Below are 24,283 nucleotides of genomic sequence, written 5' to 3'. Positions count from 1 at the left end.
CCATAGCCCTCTATGGGCTTCCAAATATCACTTTGCCAATTCCACAAGAACTGTCTTAGCGAAAGGCTTCTTGAGGGGAAAGCTGTAACGCTGTGATATGATTTCACAGAACACAAAGAAGTTTCTCAGAAAGCTTCTTTCTCTTTGTTATCGGGGATTATTTACTTTGGCCCTATAGACTTCAATGGGATCCGAAATATCTCTTCTCAGATTCCACAGAAATAAGGTTAGCAAAGAGATCCACGAAATACAGATTTAACTCTGAGAGATGAATTAACAGAACACTAAGCAGTTTCTCAGAAAGCTTCTTTCCAGATTTCATCTGAGGATATTTCCTTTTTCACCATAGCCCTCTATGGGCTTCCAAATATCACTTTGCCAATTCCACAAGAACTGTCTTAGCGAAAGGCTTCTTGAGGGGAAAGCTGTAACTCTGTGAGATGATTTCACAGAACACAAAGAAGTTTCTCAGAAAGCTTCTTTCTCTTTGTTATCGGAGGATATTTCCTTTGCCCCTATAGTCTTCATAGGAATCCGAAATATCTGTTCTCCGATTCCAAAGAAATAAGGCTAGCAAAGAGATCCACGAAATACAGATGTAACTCTGTGAGATGAATTAACAGAACACTAAGCAGTTTCTCAGAAAGCTTCTTTCCAGATTTCATCTGAGGATATTTCCTTTTTCACCATAGCCCTCTATGGGCTTCCAAATATCACTTTGCCAATTCCACAAGAACTGTCTTAGCGAAAGGCTTCCCGAGGGGATAGCGGTAACTCTGTGAGATGATTTCACAGAACACAAAGAAGTTTCTCAGAAAGCTTCTTTCTCTTTGTTATCGGAGATTAATTCCTTGGCCCTATAGACTTCAATGGGATCCGAAATATCTGTTCTCAGATTCCACAGAAATAAGGCTAGCAAAGAGATCCACGAAATACAGATGTAACTCTGTGAGAGGAATTAACAGAACACTCAGCAGTTTCTCAGAAAGCTTCTTTCCAGATTTCATCTGAGGATATTTCCTTTTTCACCATAGCCCTCTATGGGCTTCCAAATATCACTTTGCCAATTCCACAAGAACTGTCTTAGCGAAAGGCTTCTTGAGGGGAAAGCTGTAACTCTGTGACATGATTTCACAGAACACAAAGAAGTTTCTCAGAAAGCTTCTTTCTCTTTGTTATCGGAGGATATTTCCTTTGGCCCTATAGTCTTCAATGGGATCCGAAATATCTGTTCTCATATTCCACAGAAATAAGGCTAGCAAAGAGATCCACGAAATACAGATGTAACTCTGTGAGATGAATTAACAGAACACTAAGAAGTTTCTCAGAAAGCTTCTTTCCAGATTTCATGTGAGGATATTTCCTTTTTCACCATAGCCCTCTATGGGCTTCCAAATATCACTTTGCCAATTCCACAAGAACTGTCTTAGCGAAAGGCTTCTTGAGGGGAAAGCTGTAACTCTGTGAGATGATTTCACAGAACACAAAGAAGTTTCTCAGAAAGCTTCTTTCTCTTTGTTATCGGAGGATATTTCCTTTGCCCCTATAGTCTTCATAGGAATCCGAAATATCTGTTCTCGGATTCCACAGAAATAAGGCTAGCAAAGATATCCATGAAATACAGATGTAACTCTGTGAGATGAATTAACAGAACACTCAGCAGTTTCTCAGAAAGCTTCTTTCCAGATTTCATCTGAGGATAGTTCCTTTTTCACCATAGCCCTCTATGGGCTTCCAAATATCACTTTGCCAATTCCACAAGAACTGTCTTAGCGAAATGCTTCTTGAGGGGAAAGCTGTAACTCTGTGAGATGATTTCACAGAACACAAAGAAGTTTCTCAGAAAGCTTCTTTCTCTTTGTTATCGGAGGATATTTCCTTTGCCCCTATAGTCTTCATAGGGATCCGAAATATCTGTTCTCAGATTCCACAGAAATAAGGCTAGCAAAGAGATCCACGAAATACACATGTAACTCTGTGAGATGAATTAACAGAACACTCAGCAGTTTCTCAGAAAGCTTCTTTCCAGATTTCATCTGAGGATATTTCCTTTTTCACCATAGCCCTCTAAGGGCTTCCAAATATCACTATGCCAATTCCACAAGAACGGTCTTAGCGAAAGGCTTCTTCAGGGGAAAGCTGTAACTCTGTGAGATGATTTCACAGAACACAAAGAAGTTTCTCAGAAAGCTTCTTTCTCTTTGTTATCGGAGGATATTTCCTTTGGCCCTATAGTCTTCAAAGGAATCGGAAATATCTGTTCTCAGATTCACAGAAAGAAGGCTAGCAAAGAGATCCACGAAATACAGATGTAACACTCTCAGATGAATTAACAGAACACTAAGCAGTTTCTCAGAAAGCTTCTTTCCAGATTTCATCTGAGGATATTTCCTTTTTCACCATAGCCCTCTATGGGCTTCCAAATATCACTTTGCCAATTCCACAAGAACTGTCTTAGCGAAAGGCTTCTTGAGGGGAAAGCTGTAACTCTGTGAGATGATTTCACAGAGCACAAAGAAGTTTCTCAGAAAGCTTCTTTGTCTTTGTTATCGGAGGATATTTCCTTTGGCCCTATAGTCTTCAAAGGGATCCGAAATATCTGTTCTCAGATTCCACAGAAATAAGGCTAGCAAAGAGATCCACGAAATACAGATGTAAGTGTGTGAGATGAATTAACAGAACACTCAGCAGTTTCTCAGAAAGCTTCTTTCCAGATTTCATCTGAGGGTATTTCCTTTTTTACCATAGCCCTCTATGGGCTTCCAAATATCACTTTGCCAATTCCACAAGAACTGTCTTAGCGAAATGCTTCTTGAGGGGAAAGCTGTAACTCTGTGAGATGATTTCACAGAACATAAAGAATTTTCTCAGAAAGCTTCTTTCTCTTTGTTATCGGAGGATATTTCCTTTGTCCCTATAGTCTTCATAGGAATCCGAAATATCTGTTCTCAGATTCCACAGAAATAAGGCTAGCAAAGAGATCCACGAAATACAGATGTAACTCTGTGAGATGAATTAACAGAACACTAAGCAGTTTCTCAGAAAGCTTCTTTCCAGATTTCATCTGAGGATATTTCCTTTTTCACCATACCCCTCTGAGGGCTTCCAAATATCACTATGCCAATTCCACAAGAACGGTCTTAGCGAAAGGCTTCTTCAGGGGAAAGCTGTAACTCTGTGAGATGATTTCACAGAACACAAAGAAGTTTCTCAGAAAGCATCTTTCTCTTTGTTATCGGAGGATATTTCCTTTGGCCCTATAGTCTTCAAAGGAATCGGAAATATCTGTTCTCAGATTCCACAGAAAGAAGGCTAGCAAAGAGATCCACGAAATACAGATGTAACGCTGTCAGATGAATTAACAGAACACTAAGCAGTTTCTCAGAAAGCTTCTTTCCAGATTTCATCTGAGGATATTTCCTTTTTCACCATAGCCCTCTATGGGCTTCCAAATATCACTTTGCCAATTCCTCAAGAACTGTCTTAACGAAAGGCTTCTTGAGGGGAAAGCTGTAACTCTGTGAGATGATTTCACAGAACACAAAGAAGTTTCTCAGAAAGCTTCTTTCTCTTTGTTATCGGAGGATATTTCCTTTGGCCCTATAGTCTTCAAAGGGATCCGAAATATCTGTTCTCAGATTCCACAGAAATAAGGCTAGCAAAGAGATCCACGAAATACAGATGTAACTCTGTGACATGAATTAACAGAACACTAAGCAGTTTCTCAGAAAGCTTCTTTCCAGATTTCAAATGAGGATATTTCCTTTTTCACCATAGCCCTCTATGGGCTTCCAAATATCACTTTGCCAATTCCACAAGAACTGCCTTAGCGAAAGGCTTCTTGAGGGGAAAGCTGTAACTCTGTGAGATGATTTCACAGAACACTAAGCAGTTTCTCAGAAAGCTTCTTTCCAGATTTCATCTGAGGATATTTCCTTTTTCACCATAGCCCTCTAAGGGCTTCCAAATATCACTTTGCCAATTCCACAAGAACTGTCTTTGCGAAAGGCTTCTTGAGGGGAAAGCTGTAACTCTGTGAGATGATTTCACAGAACACAAAGAAGTTTCTCAGAAAGCTTCTTTCTCTTTGTTATCGGAGGATATTTCCTTTGGCCCTATAGTCTTCAATGGGATCCGAAATATCTGTTCTCAGATTCCACAGAAATAAGGCTAGCAAAGAGATCCACGAAATACAGATGTAACTCTGTGAGATGAATTAACAGAACACTAAGCAGTTTCTCAGAAAGCTTCTTTCCAGATTTCATCTGAGGATATTTCCTTTTTCACCATAGCCCTCTAAGGGCTTCCAAATATCACTTTGCCAATTCCACAAGAACGGTCTTAGCGAAAGGCTTCTTCAGGGGAAAGCTGTAACTCTGTGAGATGATTTCACAGAACACAAAGAAGTTTCTCAGAAATCATCTTTCTCTTTGTTATCGGAGGATATTTCCTTTGGCCCTATAGTCTTCAAAGGAATCGGAAATATCTGTTCTCAGATTCCACAGAAAGAAGGCTAGCAAAGAGATCCACGAAATACAGATGTAACACTGTCAGATGAATTAACAGAACACTAAGCAGTTTCTCAGAAAGCTTCTTTCCAGATTTCATCTGAGGATATTTCCTTTTTCACCATAGCCCTCTATGGGCTTCCAAATATCACTTTGCCAATTCCACAAGAACTGTCTTAGCGAAAGGCTTCTTGAGGGGAAAGCTGTAACTCTGTGAGATGATTTCACAGAACACAAAGAAGTTTCTCAGAAAGCTTCTTTCTCTTTGTTATCGGAGGATATTTCCTTTGGCCCTATAGTCTTCAAAGGGATACGAAATATCTGTTCTCAGATTCCACAGAAATAAGGCTAGCAAAGAGATCCACGAAATACAGATGTAACTCTGTGAGATGAATTAACAGAACACTAAGCAGTTTCTCAGAAAGCTTCTTTCCAGATTTCATCTGAGGATATTTTCTTTTTCCCATAGCCCTCTATGGGCTTCCAAATATCACTTTGCCAATTCCACAAGAACTGTCTTAGCGAAAGGCTTCTTGAGGGGAAAGCTGTAACGCTGTGATATGATTTTACAGAACACAAAGAAGTTTCTCAGAAAGCTTCTTTCTCTTTGTTATCGGGGATTATTTACTTTGGCCCTATAGACTTCAATGGGATCCGAAATATCTCTTCTCAGATTCCACAGAAATAAGGTTAGCAAAGAGATCCACGAAATACAGATGTAACTCTGAGAGATGAATTAACCGAACACTAAGCAGTTTCTCAGAAAGCTTCTTTCCAGATTTCATCTGAGGATATTTCCTTTTTCACCATAGCCCTCTATGGGCTTCCAAATATCACTTTGCCAATTCCACAAGAACTGTCTTAGCGAAAGGCTTCTTGAGGGGAAAGCTGTAACTCTGTGACATGATTTCACAGAACACAAAGAAGTTTCTCAGAAAGCTTCTTTCTCTTTGTTATCGGAGGATATTTCCTTTGCCCCTATAGTCTTCATAGGAATCCGAAATATCTGTTCTCCGATTCCAAAGAAATAAGGCTAGCAAAGATATCCAGGAAATACAGATGTAACTCTGTGAGATGAATTAACAGAACACTAAGCAGTTTCTCAGAAAGCTTCTTTCCAGATTTCATGTGAGGATATTTCCTTTTTCACCATAGCCCTCTATGGGCTTCCAAATATCACTTTGCCAATTCCACAAGAACTGTCTTAGCGAAAGGCTTCTTGAGGGGAAAGCTGTAACTCTGTGAGATGATTTCACAGAACACAAAGAAGTTTCTCAGAAAGCTTCTTTCTCTTTGTTATCGGAGGATATTTCCTTTGCCCCTATAGTCTTCATAGGAATCCGAAATATCTGTTCTCAGATTCCACAGAAATAAGGCTAGCAAAGAGATCCACGAAATACAGATGTAACTCTGTGAGATGAATTAACAGAACACTAAGCAGTTTCTCAGAAAGCTTCTTTCCAGATTTCATCTGAGGATATTTCCTTTTTCACCATAGCCCTCTATGGGCTTCCAAATATCACTTTGCCAATTCCACAAGAACTGTCTTAGCGAAATGCTTCTTGAGGGGAAAGCTGTAACTCTGTGAGATGATTTAACAGAACACAAAGAAGTTTCTCAGAAAGCTTCTTTCTCTTTGTTATCGGAGGATATTTCCTTTGCCCCTATAGTGTTCATAGGGATCCGAAATATCTGTTCTCAGATTCCACAGAAATAAGGCTAGCAAAGAGATCCACGAAATACAGATGTAACTCTGTGAGATGAATTAACAGAACACTAAGCAGTTTCTCAGAAAGCTTCTTTCCAGATTTCATCTGAGGATATTTCCTTTTTCACCATAGCCCTCTAAGGGCTTCCAAATATCACTATGCCAATTCCACAAGAACGGTCTTAGCGAAAGGCTTCTTCAGGGGAAAGCTGTAACTCTGTGAGATGATTTCACAGAACACAAAGAAGTTTCTCAGAAAGCTTTCTCTTTGTTATCGGAGGATATTTCCTTTGGCCCTATAGTCTTCAAAGGAATCGGAAATATCTGTTCTCAGATTCACAGAAAGAAGGCTAGCAAAGAGATCCACGAAATACAGATGTAACACTGTCAGATGAATTAACAGAACACTAAGCAGTTTCTCAGAAAGCTTCTTTCCAGATTTCATCTGAGGATATTTCCTTTTTCACCATAGCCCTCTATGGGCTTCCAAATATCACTTTGCCAATTCCACAAGAACTGTCTTAGCGAAAGGGTTCTTGAGGGGAAAGCTGTAACTCTGTGAGATGATTTCACAGAGCACAAAGAAGTTTCTCAGAAAGTTTCTTTGTCTTTGTTATCGGAGGATATTTCCTTTGTCCCTATAGTCTTCAATGGGATCCGAAATATCTGTTCTCAGATTCCACAGAAATAAGGCAAGCAAAGAGATCCACGAAATACAGATGTAACTCTGTGAGATGAATTAACAGAACACTAAGCAGTTTCTCAGAAAGCTTCTTTCCAGATTTCATCTGAGGATATTTCCTTTTTCACCATAGCCCTCTAAGGGCTTCCAAATATCACTATGCCAATTCCACAAGAACGGTCTTAGCGAAAGGCTTCTTCAGGGGAAAGCTGTAACTCTGTGAGATGATTTCACAGAACACAAAGAAGTTTCTCAGAAAGCATCTTTCTCTTTGTTATCGGAGGATATTTCCTTTGGCCCTATAGTCTTCAAAGGAATCGGAAATATCTGTTCTCAGATTCCACAGAAAGAAGGCTAGCAAAGAGATCCACGAAATACAGATGTAACACTGTCAGATGAATTAACAGAACACTAAGCAGTTTCTCAGAAAGCTTCTTTCCAGATTTCATCTCAGGATATTTCCTTTTTCACCATAGCCCTCTATGGGCTTCCAAATATCACTTTGCCAATTCCACAAGAACTGTCTTAACGAAAGGCTTCTTGAGGGGAAAGCTGTAACTCTGTGAGATGATTTCACAGAACACAAAGAAGTTTCTCAGAAAGCTTCTTTCTCTTTGTTATCGGAGGATATTTCCTTTGGCCCTATAGTCTTCAATGAGATCCGAAATATCTGTTCTCAGATTCCACAGAAATAAGGCTAGCAAAGAGATCCACGAAATACAGATGTAACTCTGTGAGATGAATTAACAGAACACTCAGCAGTTTCTCAGAAAGCTTCTTTCCTGATTTCATCTGAGGATATTTCCATTTTCACCATAGCCCTCTATGGGCTTCCAAATATCACTTTGCCAATTCCACAAGAACTGTCTTAGCGAAAGGCTTCTTGAGGGGAATGCTGTAACTCTGTGAGATGATTTCACAGAACACAAAGAAGTTTCTCAGAAAGCTTCTTTCTCTTTGTTATCGGAGATTATTTCCTTTGGCCCTATAGTCTTCAATGGGATCCGAAATATCTGTTCTCAGATTCCACAGAAATAAGGCTAGCAAAGAGATCCACGAAATACAGATGTAACTCTGTGAGATGAATTAACAGAACACTCAGAAGTTTCTCAGAAAGCTTCTTTCCATATTTCATCCGAGGATATTTCCTTTTTCACCATAGCCCTCTATGGGCTTCCAAATATCACTTTGCCAATTCCACAAGAACTGTCTTAGCGAAAGGCTTCTTGAGGGGAAAGCTGTAACTCTGTGAGATGATTTCACAGAACACAAAGAAGTTTCTCAGAAAGCATCTTTCTCTTTGTTATCGGAGGATATTTCCTTTGGCCCTATAGTCTTCAAAGGAATCATAAATATCTGTTCTCAGATTCCACAGAAAGAAGGCTAGCAAAGAGATCCACGAAATACAGATGTAACACTGTCAGATGAATTAACAGAACACTAAGCAGTTTCTCAGAAAGCTTCTTTCCAGATTTCATCTCAGGATATTTCCTTTTTCACCATAGCCCTCTATGGGCTTCCAAATATCACTTTGCCAATTCCACAAGAACTGTCTTAACGAAAGGCTTCTTGAGGGGAAAGCTGTAACTCTGTGAGATGATTTCACAGAACACAAAGAAGTTTCTCAGAAAGCTTCTTTCTTTTGTTATCGGAGGATATTTCCTTTGGTCCTATAGTCTTCAATGGGATCCGAAATATCTGTTCTCAGATTCCACAGAAATAAGGCTAGCAAAGAGATCCACGAAATACAGATGTAACTCTGTGAGATGAATTAACAGAACACTCAGAAGTTTCTCAGAAAGCTTCTTTCCAGATTTCATCCGAGGATATTTCCTTTTTCACCATAGCCCTCTATGGGCTCCAAATATCACTTTGCCAATTCCACAAGAACTGTCTTAGCGAAAGGCTTCTTGAGGGGAAAGCTGTAACTCTGTGAGATGATTTCACAGAACACAAAGAAGTTTCTCAGAAAGCTTCTTTCTCTTTGTTATCGGAGGATATTTCCCTTGGCCCTATAGTCTTCAATGGGATCCGAAAAATCTGTTCTCAGATTCCACAGAAATAAGGCTAGCAAAGTGATCCACGAAATACAGATGTAACTCTGTGAGATGAATTAACAGAACACTCAGCAGTTTCTCAGAAAGCTTCTTTCCAGATTTCAAATGAGGATATTTCCTTTTTCACCATAGCCCTCTATGGGCTTCCAAATATCCCTTTGCCAATTCCACAAGAACTGCCTTAGCGAAAGGCTTCTTGAGGGGAAAGCTGTAACTCTGTGAGATGATTTCACAGAACACTAAGCAGTTTCTCAGAAAGCTTCTTTCCAGATTTCATCTGAGGATATTTCCTTTTTCACCATAGCCCTCTAAGGGCTTCCAAATATCACTTTGCCAATTCCACAAGAACTGTCTTTGCGAAAGGCTTCTTGAGGGGAAAGCTGTAACTCTGTGAGATGATTTCACAGAACACAAAGAAGTTTCTCAGAAAGCTTCTTTCTCTTTGTTATCGGAGGATATTTCCTTTGGCCCTATAGTCTTCAAAGGGATCCGAAATATCTGTTCTCAGATTCCACAGAAATAAGGCTAGCAAAGAGATCCACGAAATACAGATGTAACTCTGTGAGATGAATTAACAGAACACTCAGCAGTTTCTCAGAAAGCTACTTTCCAGATTTCATCTGAGGATATTTCCTTTTTCACCATAGCCCTCTATGGGCTTCCAAATATCACTTTGCCAATTCCACAAGAACTGTCTTAGCGAAAGGCTTCTTGAGGGGAAAGCTGTAACTCTGTGAGATGATTTCACAGAACACAAAGAAGTTTCTCAGAAAGCTTCTTTCTCTTTGTTATCGGAGGATATTTCCATTGGCCCTATAGTCTTCAATAGGATCCGAAATATCTGTTCTCAGATTAAACAGAAATAAGTCTAGCAAAGAGATCCACGAAATACAGATGTAACTCTGTGAGATGAATTAACAGAACACTAAGCAGTTTCTCAGAAAGCTTCTTTCCAGATTTCATCTGAGTATATTTCCTTTTTCACCATAGCCCTCTAAGGGCTTCCAAATATCACTTTGATAATTCCACAAGAACGGTCTTAGCGAAAGGCTTCTTCAGGGGAAAGCTGTAACTCTGTGAGATGATTTCACAGAACACAAAGAAGTTTCTCAGAAAGCATCTTTCTCTTTGTTATCGGAGGATATTTCCTTTGACCCTATAGTCTTCAAAGGTATCGGAAATATCTGTTCTCAGATTCCACAGAAAGAAGGCTAGCAAAGAGATCCACGAAATACAGATGTAACACTGTCAGATGAATTAACAGAACACTAAGCAGTTTCTCAGAAAGCTTCTTTCCAGATTTCATCTGAGGATATTTCCTTTTTCACCATAGCCCTCTATGGGCTTCCAAATATCACTTTGCCAATTCCACAAGAACTGTCTTAGCGAAAGGCTTCTTGAGGGGAAAGCTGTAACTCTGTGAGATGATTTCAGAGAACACAAAGAAGTTTCTCAGAAAGCTTCTTTCTCTTTGTTATCGGAGGATATTTCCTTTGGCCCTATAGTCTTCAAAGGGATACGAAATATCTGTTCTCAGATTCCACAGAAATAAGGCTAGCAAAGAGATCCACGAAATACAGATGTAACTCTGTGAGATGAATTAACAGAACACTAAGCAGTTTCTCAGAAAGCTTCTTTCCAGATTTCATCTGAGGATATTTTCTTTTTCCCATAGCCCTCTATGGGCTTCCAAATATCACTTTGCCAATTCCACAAGAACTGTCTTAGCGAAAGGCTTCTTGAGAGGAACGCTGTAACGCTGTGATATGATTTCACAGAACACAAAGAAGTTTCTCAGAAAGCTTCTTTCTCTTTGTTATCGGGGATTATTTACTTTGGCCCTATAGACTTCAATGGGATCCGAAATATCTCTTCTCAGATTCCACAGAAATAAGGTTAGCAAAGAGATCCACGAAATACAGATGTAACTCTGAGAGATGAATTAACAGAACACTAAGCAGTTTCTCAGAAAGCTTCTTTCCAGATTTCATCTGAGGATATTTCCTTTTTCACCATAGCCCTCTATGGGCTTCCAAATATCACTTTGCCAATTCCACAAGAACTGTCTTAGCGAAAGGCTTCTTCAGGGGAAAGCTGTAACTCTGTGAGATGATTTCACAGAAAACAAAGAAGTTTCTCAGAAAGCTTCTTTCTCTTTGTTATCGGAGGATATTTCCTTTGGCCCTATAGTCTTCAAAGGAATCGGAAATATCTGTTCTCAGATTCACAGAAAGAAGGCTAGCAAAGAGATCCACGAAATACAGATGTAACACTGTCAGATGAATTAACAGAACACTCAGCAGTTTCTCAGAAAGCTTCTTTCCTGATTTCATCTGAGGATATTTACATTTTCACCATAGCGCTCTATGGGCTTCCAAATATCACTTTGCCAATTCCACAAGAACTGTCTTAGCGAAAGGCTTCTTGAGGGGAATGCTGTAACTCTGTGAGATGATTTCACAGAACACAAAGAAGTTTCTCAGAAAGCTTCTTTCTCTTTGTTATCGGAGATTATTTCCTTTGGCCCTATAGTCTTCAATGGGATCCGAAATATCTGTTCTCAGATTCCACAGAAATAAGGCTAGCAAAGAGATCCACGAAATACAGATGTAACTCTGTGAGATGAATTAACAGAACACTCAGAAGTTTCTCAGAAAGCTTCTTTCCAGATTTCATCCGAGGATATTTCCTTTTTCACCATAGCCCTCTATGGGCTTCCAAATATCACTTTGCCAATTCCACAAGAACTGTCTTAGCGAAAGGCTTCTTGAGGGGAAAGCTGTAACTCTGTGAGATGATTTCACAGAACACAAAGAAGTTTCTCAGAAAGCTTCTTTCTCTTTGTTATCGGAGGATATTTCCCTTGGCCCTATAGTCTTCAATGGGATCCGAAAAATCTGTTCTCAGATTCCACAGAAATAAGGCTAGCAAAGTGATCCACGAAATACAGATGTAACTCTGTGAGATGAATTAACAGAACACTCAGCAGTTTCTCAGAAAGCTTCTTTCCAGATTTCAAATGAGGATATTTCCTTTTTCCCCATAGCCCTCTATGGGCTTCCAAATATAACTTTGCCAATTCCACAAGAACTGCCTTAGCGAAAGGCTTCTTGAGGGGAAAGCTGTAACTCTGTGAGATGATTTCACAGAACACTAAGCTGTTTCTCAGAAAGCTTCTTTCCAGATTTCATCTGAGGATATTTCCTTTTTCACCATAGCCCTCTAAGGGCTTCCAAATATCACTTTGCCAATTCCACAAGAACTGTCTTTGCGAAAGGCTTCTTGAGGGGAAAGCTGTAACTCTGTGAGATGATTTCACAGAACACAAAGAAGTTTCTCAGAAAGCTTCTTTCTCTTTTTTATCGGAGGATATTTCCTTTGGCCCTATAGTCTTCAATGGGATCTGAAATATCTGTTCTCAGATTCCAAAGAAATAAGGCTAGCAAAGAGATCCACGAAATACAGATGTAACTCTGTGAGATGAATTAACAGAACACTCAGCAGTTTCTCAGAAAGCTACTTTCCAGATTTCATCTGAGGATATTTCCTTTTTCACCATAGCCCTCTATGGGCTTCCAAATATCACTTTGCCAATTCCACAAGAACTGTCTTAGCGAAAGGCTTCTTGAGGGGAAAGCTGTAACTCTGTGAGATGATTTCACAGAACACAAAGAAGTTTCTCAGAAAGCTTCTTTCTCTTTGTTATCGGAGGATATTTCCATTGGCCCTATAGTCTTCAATAGGATCCGAAATAACTGTTCTCAGATTAAACAGAAATAAGTCTAGCAAAGAGATCCACGAAATTCAGATGTAACTCTGTGAGATAATTAACAGAACACTCAGCAGTTTCTCAGAAAGCTTCTTTCCTGATTTCATCTGAGGATATTTCCATTTTCACCATAGCCCTCTATGGGCTTCCAAATATCACTTTGCCAATTCCACAAGAACTGTCTTAGCGAAAGGCTTCTTGAGGGGAATGCTGCAACTCTGTGAGATGATTTCACAGAACACAAAGAAGTTTCTCAGAAAGCTTCTTTCTCTTTGTTATCGGAGATTATTTCCTTTGGCCCTATAGTCTTCAATGGGATCCGAAATATCTGTTCTTAGATTCCACAGAAATAAGGCTAGCAAAGAGATCCACGAAATAAAGATGTAACTCTGTGAGATGAATTAACAGAACACTAAGCAGTTTCTCAGAAAGCTTCTTTCCAGATTTCATCTGAGGATATTTCCTTTTTCACCATAGCCCTCTATGGGCTTCCAAATATCACTTTGCCAATTCCACAAGAACTGTCTTAGCGAAAGGCTTCTTGAGGGGAAAGCTGTAACTCTGTGAGATGATTTCACAGAACACAAAGAAGTTTCTCAGACAGCTTCTTTCTCTTTGTTATCGGAGGATATTTCCTTTGGCCCTATAGTCTTCAAAGGGATCCGAAATATCTGTTCTCAGATTCCACAGAAATAAGTCTAGCAAAGAGATCCACGAAATACAGATGTAACTCTGTGAGATGAATTTACAGAACACTAAGCAGTTTCTCAGAAAGCTTCTTTCCAGATTTCATCTGAGGATATTTCCTTTTTCACCATAGCCCTCTATGGGCTTCCAAATATCACTTTGCCAATTCCACAAGAACTGTCTTAGCGAAAGGCTTCTTGAGGGGAAAGCTGTAACTCTGTGAGATGATTTCACAGAACACAAAGAAGTTTCTCAGAAAGCTTCTTTCTCTTTGTTATCGGAGGATATTTCCTTTGGACCTGTAGTGTTCAATGGGATCCGAAATATCTGTTCTCAGATTCCACAGAAATAAAGCTAGCAAAGAGATCCACAAAATACAGATGTAACTCTGTGAGATGAATTAACAGAACACTCAGCAGTTTCTCAGAAAGCTTCCTTCTAGATTTCATCTGAGGATATTCCCTTTTTCACCCTAGCCCTCTATGAACTTCCAAATATCACTTTGCCAATTCCACAAGAACTGTCTTAGCGAAAGGCTTCTTGAGGGGAAAGCTGTAACTCTGTGAGATGATTTCACAGAACACAAAGAAGTTTCTCAGAAAGCTTCTTTCTCTTTGTTATCGGAGGATATTTCCTTTGGCCCTATAGTCTTCAATGGGATCCGAAAAATCTGTTCTCAGATTCCACAGAAATAAAGCTAGCAAAGAGATCCACGAAATACAGATGTAACTCTGTGAGATGAATTAACAGAACACTCAGCAGTTTCTCAGAAAGCTTCTTTCCAGATTTCATCTGAGGATATTTCCTTTTTCACCATAGCCCTCTAAGGGCTTCCAAATATCACTTTGCCAATTCCACAAGAACTGTCTTAGCGAAAGGCTTCCCGAGGGGATAGCGGTAACTCTGTGAGATGATTTCACAGAACACAAAGAAGTTTCTCAGAAAGCTTCTTTCTCTTTGTTTTCGGAGATTATTTCCTTGGCCCTATAGTCTTCAATGGGATCCGAAATATCTGTTCTCAGATTCCACAGAAATAAGGCTAGCAAAGAGATCCACGAAATACAGATGTAACTCTGTGAGATGAATTAACAGAACACTCAGCAGTTTCTCAGAAAGCTTCCTTCTAGATTTCATCTGAGGATATTTCCTTTTTCACCCTAGCCCTCTATGAACTTCCAAATATCACTTTGCCAATTCCACAAGAACTGTCTTAGCGAAAGGCTTCTTGAGGGGAAAGCTGTAACTCTGTGAGATGATTTCACAGAACACAAAGAAGTTTCTCAGAAAGCTTCTTTCTCTTTGTTATCGGAGGATATTTCCTTTGGCCCTATAGTCTTCAATGGGATCCGAAATATCTGTTCTCATATTCCACAGAAATAAAGCTAGCAAAGAGATCCACGAAATACAGATGTAACTCTGTGAGATGAATTAACAGAACACTCAGCAGTTTCTCAGAAAGCTGCTTTCCAGATTTCATCTGAGGATATTTCCTTTTTCACCATAGCCCTCTATGGGCTTCGAAATATCACTTTGCCAATTCCACAAGAACTGTCTTAGCGAAAGGCTTCCCGAGGGGATAGCGGTAACTCTGTGAGATGATTTCACAGAACACAAAGAAGTTTCTCAGAAAGCTTCTTTCTCTTTGTTATCGGAGGATATTTCCTTTGGCCCTATAGTCTTCAATGGGATCCGAAATATCTGTTCTCAGATTCCACAGAAATAAGGCTAGCAAAGAGATCCACGAAATACAGATGTAACTCTGTGAGATGAATTAACAGAACACTAAGCAGTTTCTCAGAAAGCTTCTATCCAGATTTCATGTGAGGATATTTCCTTTTTCACCATAGCCCTCTATCGGCTTCCAAATATCACTTTGCCAATTCCACAAGAACTGTCTTAGCGAAAGGCTTCTTGAGGGGAAAGCTGTAACTCTGTGAGATGATTTCACAGAACACAAAGAAGTTTCTCAGAAAGCTTCTTTCTCTTTGTTATCGGAGGATATTTCCTTTGCCCCTATAGTCTTCATAGGAATCCGAAATATCTGCTCTCAGATTCCACAGAAATAAGGCTACCAAAGAGATCCACGAAATACAGATGTAACACTGTCCGATGAATTAACAGAACACTAAGCAGTTTCTCAGAAAGCTTCTTTCCAGATTTCATCTGAGGATATTTCCTTTTTCACCATAGCCCTCTATGGGCTTCCAAATATCACTTTGCCAATTCCACAAGAACTGTCTTAGCGAAAGGCTTCTTCAGGGGAAAGCTGTAACTCTGTGAGATGATTTCACAGAACACAAAGAAGTTTCTCAGAAAGCATCTTTCTCTTTGTTATCGGAGGATATTTCCTTTGGCCCTATAGTCTTCAAAGGAATCAGAAATATCTGTTCTCAGATTCCACAGAAAGAAGGCTAGCAAAGAGATCCACGAAATACAGATGTAACACTGTCAGATGAATTAACAGAACACTAAGCAGTTTCTCAGAAAGCTTCTTTCCAGATTTCATCTGAGGATATTTCCTTTTTCACCATAGCCCTCTATGGGCTTCCAAATATCACTTTGCCAATTCCACAAGAACTGTCTTAGCGAAAGGCTTCTTGAGGGGAAAGCTGTAACTCTGTGAGATGATTTCACAGAACACAAAGAAGTTTCTCAGAAAGCTTCTTTCTCTTTGTTATCGGAGGATATTTCCTTTGGCCCTATAGTCTTCAAAGGGATCCGAAATATCTGTTCTCAGATTCCACAGAAATAAGACTAGCAAAGAGATCCACGAAATACAGATGTAACTCTGTGAGATGAATTAACAGAACACTAAGCAGTTTCTCAGAAAGCTTCTTTCCAGATTTCATCTGAGGATATTTCCTTTTTCACCATAGCCCTCTATGGGCTTCCAAATATCACTTTGCCAATTCCACAAGAACTGTCTTAGCGAAAGGCTTCTTGAGGGGAAAGCTGTAACTCTGTGAGATGATTTCACAGAACACAAAGAAGTTTCTCAGAAAGAATCTTTCTCTTTGTTATCGGAGGATATTTCCTTTGGCCCTATAGTCTTCAAAGGAATCGGAAATATCTGTTCTCAGATTCCACAGATAGAAGGCTAGCAAAGAGATCCACGAAATACAGATGTATCACTGTCAGATGAATTAACAGAACACTAAGCATTTTCTCAGAAAGCTTCTTTCCAGATTTCATCTGAGGATATTTCCTTTTTCACCATAGCCCTCTATGGGCTTCCAAATATCACTTTGCCAATTCCACAAGAACTGTCTTAGCGAAAGGCTTCTTGAGGGGAAAGCTGTAACTCTGTGAGATGATTTCACAGAACACAAAGAAGTTTCTCAGAAAGCTTCTTTCTCTTTGTTATCGGAGGATATTTCCTTTGGCCCTACAGTCTTCAAAGGGATCCGAAATATCTGTTCTCAGATTCCACAGAAATAAGGCTAGCAAAGAGATCCACGAAATACAGATGTAACTCTGTGAGATGAATTAACAGAACACTAAGCAGTTTCTCAGAAAGCTTCTTTCCAGATTTCATCTGAGGATATTTCCTTTTTCACCATAGCCCTCTATGGGCTTCCAAATATCACTTTGCCAATTCCACAAGAACTGTCTTAGCGAAAGGCTTCTTGAGGGGAAAGCTGTAACTCTGTGAGATGATTTCACAGAACACAAAGAAGTTTCTCAGAAAGCTTCTTTCTCTTTGTTATCGGAGGATATTTCCTTTGCCCCTATAGTCTTCATAGGAATCCGAAATATCTGCTCTCAGATTCCACAGAAATAAGGCTAGCAAAGAGATCCACGAAATACAGATGTAACACTGTCCGATGAATTAACAGAACACTTAGCAGTTTCTCAGAAAGCTTCTTTCCAGATTTCATCTGAGGATATTTCCTTTTTCACCATAGCCCTCTATGGGCTTCCAAATATCACTTTGCCAATTCCACAAGAACTGTCTTAGCGAAAGGCTTCTTCAGGGGAAAGCTGTAACTCTGTGAGATGATTTCACAGAACACAAAGAAGTTTCTCAGAAAGCATCTTTCTCTTTGTTATCGGAGGATATTTCCTTTGGCCCTATAGTCTTCAAAGGAATCGGAATTATCTGTTCTCAGATTCCACAGAAAGAAGGCTAGCAAAGAGATCCACGAAATACAGATGTAACACTGTCAGATGAATTAACAGAACACTAAGCAGTTTCTCAGAAAGCTTCTTTCCAGATTTCATCTGAGGATATTTCCTTTTTCACCATAGCCCTCTATGGGCTTCCAAATATCACTTTGCCAATTCCACAAGAACTGTCTTAGCGAAAGGCTTCTTGAGGGGAAAGCTGTAACTCTGTGAGATGATTTCACAGAACACAAAGAAGTTTCTCAGAAAGCTTCTTTCTCTTTGTTATCGGAGGATATTTCCTTTGGCCCTATAGTCTTCAAAGGGATCCGAAATATCTGTTCTCAGATTCCACAGAAATAAGACTAGCAGGGAGATCCACGAAATACAGATGTAACTCTGTGAGATGAATTAACAGAACACTAAGCAGTTTCTCAGAAAGCTTCTTTCCAGATTTCATCTGAGGATATTTCCTTTTTCACCATAGCCCTCTATGGGCTTCCAAATATCACTTTGCCAATTCCACAAGAACTGTCTTAGCGAAAGGCTTCTTGAGGGGAAAGCTGTAACTCTGTGAGATGATTTCACAGAACACAAAGAAGTTTCTCAGAAAGCTTCTTTCTCTTTGTTATCGGAGGATATTTTCTTTGGCCCTATAGTCTTCAAAGGGATCCGAAATATCTGTTCTCAGATTCCACAGAAATAAGGCTAGCAAAGAGATCCACGAAATACAAATGTAACTCTGTGAGATGAATTAACAGAACACTAAGCAGTTTCTCAGAAAGCTTCTTTCCAGATTTCATCTGAGGATATTTCCTTTTTCACCATAGCCCTCTATGGGCTTCCAAATATCACTTTGCCAATTCCACAAGAACTGTCTTAGCGAAAGGCTTCTTGAGGGGAAAGCTGTAACTCTGTGAGATGATTTCACAGAACACAAAGAAGTTTCTCAGAAAGCTTCTTTCTCTTTGTTATCGGAGGATATTTTCTTTGGCCCTATAGTCTTCAATGGGATCCGAAATATCTGTTCTCAGATTCCACAGAAATAAGGCTAGCAAAGAGATCCACGAAATACAGATGTAACTCTGTGAGATGAATTAACAGAACACTCAGCAGTTTCTCAGAAAACTTCTTTCCAGATTTCATCTGAGGATATTTCCTTTTTCACCATAGCCGTCTAAGGGCTTCCAAATATCACTTTGCCAATTCCACGAGAACTGTCTTAGCGAAAGGCTTCTTGAGGGGAAAGCTGTAACTCTGTGAGACGATTTCACAGAACACAAAGAAGTTTCTCAGAAAGCTTCTTTCTTTTGTTATCGGAGGATATTTCCTTTGGTCCTATAGTCTTCAATGGGATCCGAAATATCTGTTCTCAGATTACACAGAAAAAAGGCTAGCAAAGAGATCCACGAAATACAGATGTAACTCTGTGAGATGAATTAACAGAACACTCAGAAGTTTCTCAGAAAGCTTCTTTCCAGATTTCATCCGAGGATATTTCCTTTTTCACCATAGCCCTCTATGGGCTTCCAAATATCACTTTGCCAATTCCAGAAGAACTATCTTAGCGAAAGGCTTCTTGAGGGGAAAGCTGTAACTCTGTGAGATGATTTCACAGAACACAAAGAAGTTTCTCAGAAAGCTTCTTTCTCTTTGTTATCGTAGGATATTTCCCTTGGCCCTATAGTCTTCAATGGGATCCGAAAAATCTGTTCTCAGATTCCACAGAAATAAGGCTAGCAAAGAGATCCACGAAATACAGATGTAACTCTGTGAGATGAATTAACAGAACACTCAGCAGTTTCTCAGAAAGCTTCTTTCCAGATTTCAAATGAGGATATTTCCTTTTTCACCATAGCCCTCTATGGGCTTCCAAATATCACTTTGCCAATTCCACAAGAACTGCCTTAGCGAAAGGCTTCTTGAGGGGAAAGCTGTAACTCTGTGAGATGCTTTCACAGAACACTAAGCAGTTTCTCAGAAAGCTTCTTTCCAGATTTCATCTCAGGATATTTCCTTTTTCACCATAGCCCTCTAAGGGCTTCCAAATATCACTTTGCCAATTCCACAAGAACTGTCTTTGCGAAAGGCTTCTTGAGGGGAAAGCTGTAACTCTGTGAGATGATGTCACAGAACACAAAGAAGTTTCTCAGAAAGCTTCTTTCTCTTTGTTATCGGAGGATATTTCCTTTGGCCCTATAGTCTTCAATGGGGTCCGAAATATCTGTTCTCAGATTCCACAGAAATAAGGCTAGCAAAGAGATCCACGAAATACAGATGTAACTCTGTGAGATGAATTAACAGAACACTCTGCAGTTTCTCAGAAAGCTGCTTTCCAGATTTCATCTGAGGATATTTCCTTTTTCACCATAGCCCTCTATGGGCTTCCAAATATCACTTTGCCAATTCCACAAGAACTGTCTTAGCGAAAGGCTTCTTGAGGGGAAAGCTGTAACTCTGTGAGATGATTTCACAGAACACAAAGAAGTTTCTCAGAAAGCTTCTTTCTCTTTGTTATCGGAGGATATTTCCTTTGCCCCTATAGTCTTCATAGGAATCCGAAATATCTGTTCTCAGATTCCACAGAAATAAGGCTAGCAAAGAGATCCACGAAATACAGATGTAACTCTCTGAGATGAATTGACAGAACACTAAGCAGTTTCTCAGAAAGCTTCTTTCCAGATTTCATCTGAGGATATTTCATTTTTCACCATAGCCCTCTAAGGGCTTCAAATATCACTATGCCAATTCCACAAGAACGGTCTTAGCGAAAGGCTTCTTCAGGGGAAAGCTGTAACTCTGTGAGATGATTTCACAGAACACAAAGAAGTTTCTCAGAAAGCTTCTTTCTCTTTGTTATCGGAGGATATTTCCTTTGGCCCTATAGTCTTCAATAGGATCCGAAATATCTGTTCTCAGATTAAACAGAAATAAGTCTAGCAAAGAGATCCACGAAATACAGATGTAACTCTGTGAGATGAATTAACAGAACACTCAGCAGTTTCTCAGAAAGCTTCTTTCCTCATTTCATCTGAGGATATTTCCATTTTCTCCATAGCCCTCTATGGGCTTCCAAATATCACTTTGCCAATTCCACAAGAACTGTCTTAGCGAAAGGCTTCTTGAGGGGAATGCTGTAACTCTGTGAGATGACTTCACAGAACACAAAGAAGTTTCTCAGAAAGCTTCTTTCTCTTTGTTATCGGAGATTATTTCCTTTGGCCCTATAGTCTTCAATGGGATCCGAAATATCTGTTCTCAGATTCCACAGAAATAAGGCTAGCAAAGAGATCCACGAAATACAGATGTAACTCTGTGAGATGAATTAACAGAACACTAAGCAGTTTCTCAGAAAGCTTCTTTCCAGATTTCATCTGAGGATATTTCCTTTTTCACCATAGCCCTCTATGGGCTTCCAAATATCACTTTGCCAATTCCAAAAGAACTGTCTTAGCGAAAGGCTTCTTGAGGGGAATGCTGTAACTCTGTGAGATGATTTCACAGAACACAAAGAAGTTTCTCAGAAAGCTTCTTTCTCTTTGTTATCGGAGATTATTTCCTTTGGCCCTATAGTCTTCAATGGGATCCGAAATATCTGTTCTCAGATTCCACAGAAATAAGTCTAGCAAAGAGATCCACGAAATACAGATGTAACTCTGTGAGATGAATTTACAGAACACTAAGCAGTTTCTCAGAAAGCTTCTTTCCAGATTTCATCTGAGGATATTTCCTTTTTCACCATAGCCCTCAATGGGCTTCCAAATATCACTTTGCCAATTCCACGAGAACTGTCTTAGCGAAAGGCTTCTTGAGGGGAAAGCTGTAACTCTGTGAGATGATTTCACAGAACACAAAGAAGTTTCTCAGAAAGCTTCTTTCTCTTTGTTATCGGAGGATATTTCCTTTGGACCTGTAGTGTTCATTGGGATCCGAAATATCTGTTCTCAGATTCCACAGAAATAAAGCTAGCAAAGAGAGTCACAAAATACAGATGTAACTCTGTGAGATGAATTAACAGAACACTCAGCAGTTTCTCAGAAAGCTTCCTGCTAGATTTCATCTGAGGATATTTCCTTTTTCACCCTAGCCCTCTATGAACTTCTAAATATCACTTTGCCAATTCCACAAGAACTGTCTTAGCGAAAGGCTTCTTGAGGGGAAAGCTGTAACTCTGTGAGATGATTTCACAGAACACAAAGAAGTTTCTCAGAAAGCTTCTTTCTCTTTGTTATCGGAGGATATTTCCTTTGGCCCTATAGTCTTCAATGGGATCCGAAATATCTGTTCTCATATTCCACAGAAATAAAGCTAGCAAAGAGATCCACGAAATACAGATGTAACTCTGTGAGATGAATTAACAGAACACTCAGCAGTTTCTCAGAAAGCTTCTTTCCAGATTTCATCTGAGGATATTTCCTTTTTCACCATAGCCCTCTATGGGCTTCCAAATATCACTTTGCCAATTCCACAAGAACTGTCTTAGCGAAAGGCTTCCCGAGGGGATAGCGGTAACTCTGTGAGATGATTTCACAGAACACAAAGAAGTTTCTCAGAAAGCTTCTTTCTCTTTGTTATCGGAGATTATTTCCTTGGCCCTATAGTCTTCAATGGGATCCGAAATATCTGTTCTCAGATTCCACAGAAATAAGGCTAGCAAAGAGATCCACGAAATACAGATGTAACTCTGTGAGACGAATTAACAGAACACTCAGCAGTTTCTCAGAAAGCTTCTTTCCAGATTTCATCTGAGGATATTTCCTTTTTCACCATAGCCCTCTATGGGCTTCCAAATATCACTTTGCCAATTCCACAAGAACTGTCTTAGCGAAAGGCTTCTTGAGGGGAAAGCTGTAACTCTGTGAGATGATTTCACAGAACACAAAGAAGTTTCTCAGAAAGCTTCTTTCTCTTTGTTATCGGAGGATATTTCCTTTGGCCCTATAGTCTTCAATGGGATCCGAAATATCTGTTCTCAGATTCCACAGAAATAAGGCTAGCAAAGAGATCCACGAAATACAGATGTAACACTGTGAGATCAATTAACAGAACACTAAGCAGTTTCTCAGAAAGCTTCTTTCCAGATTTCATGTGAGGATATTTCCTTTTTCACCATAGCCCTCTATGGGCTTCCAAATATCACTTTGCCAATTCCACAAGAACTGTCTTAGCGAAAGGCTTCTTGAGGGGAAAGCTGTAACTCTGTGAGATGATTTCACAGAACACAAAGAAGTTTCTCAGAAAGCTTCTTTCTCTTTGTTATCGGAGGATATTTCCTTTGGCCCTATATAGTCTTCAAAGGGATCCGAAATATCTGTTCTCTGATTCCACAGAAATAAGGCTAGCAAAGAGATCCACGAAATACAGATGTAACTCTGTGAGATGAAGTAACAGAACACTCAGCAGTTTCTCAGAAAGCTTCTTTCCAGATTTCATCTGAGGATATTTCCTTTTTCACCATAGCCCTCTATGGGCTTCCAAATATCACTTTGCCAATTCCACAAGAACTGTCTTAGCGAAATGCTTCTTGAGGGGAAAGCTGTAACTCTGTGAGATGATTTCACAGAACACAAAGAAGTTTCTCAGAAAGCTTCTTTCTCTTTGTTATCGGAGGATATTTCCTTTGCCCCTATAGTCTTCATAGGAACCCGAAATATCTGCTCTCGGATTCCACAGAAATAAGGCTAGCAAAGAGATCCACGAAATACAGATGTAACTCTGTGAGATGAATGAACAGAACACTAAGCAGTTTCTCAGAAAGCTTCTTTCCAGATTTCATCTGAGGATATTTCCTTTTTCACCATAGCCCTCTAAGGGCTTCCAAATATCACTATGCCAATTCCACAAGAACGGTCTTAGCGAAAAGCTTCTTCAGGGGAAAGCTGTAACTCTGTGAGATGATTTCACAGAACACAAAGAAGTTTCTCAGAAAGCTTCTTTCTCTTTGTTATCGGAGGATATTTCCTTTGGCCCTATAGTCTTCAAAGGAATAGGAAATATCTGTTCTCAGATTCCACAGAAAGAAGGCTAGCAAAGAGATCCACGAAATACAGATGTAACACTGTCCGATGAATTAACAGAACACTAAGCAGTTTCTCAGAAAGCTTCTTTCCAGATTTCATCTGAGGATATTTCCTTTTTCACCATAGCCCTCTATGGGCTTCCAAATATCACTTTGCCAATTCCACAAGAACTGTCTTAGCGAAAGGCTTCTTCAGGGGAAAGCTGTAACTCTGTGAGATGATTTCACAGAACACAAAGAAGTTTCTCAGAAAGCTTCTTTCTCTTTGTTATCGGAGGATATTTCCTTTGGCCCTATAGTCTTCAAAGGGATCCGAAATATCTGTTCTCAGATTCCACAGAAATAAGGCTAGCAAAGAGATCCACGAAATACAGATGTAACTGTGTGAGATGAATTAACAGAACACTCAGCAGTTTCTCAGAAAGCTTCTTTCCAGATTTCATCTGAGGATATTTCCTTTTTCACCATAGCCCTCTATGGGCTTCCAAATATCACTTTGCCAATTCCACAAGAACTGTCTTAGCGAAATGCTTCTTGAGGGGAAAGCTGTAACTCTGTGAGATGATTTCACAGAACACAAAGAAGTTTCTCAGAAAGATTCTTTCTCTTTGTTATCGGAGGATATTTCCTTTGGCCCTATAGTCTTCATAGGAATCCGAAATATCTGCTCTCAGATTCCACAGAAATAAGGCTAGCAAAGAGATCCACGAAATACAGATGTAACTCTGTGAGATGAATTAACAGAACAC

This window comes from Macaca fascicularis, chromosome 15, assembly GCF_037993035.2.
Source record: "Macaca fascicularis isolate 582-1 chromosome 15, T2T-MFA8v1.1".
In the NCBI taxonomy this organism is placed as follows: Eukaryota; Metazoa; Chordata; class Mammalia; order Primates; family Cercopithecidae; genus Macaca; species Macaca fascicularis.
The sequence above is the reverse complement of the archived record's forward strand: the minus strand, read 5'-3'. Positions refer to the sequence as shown.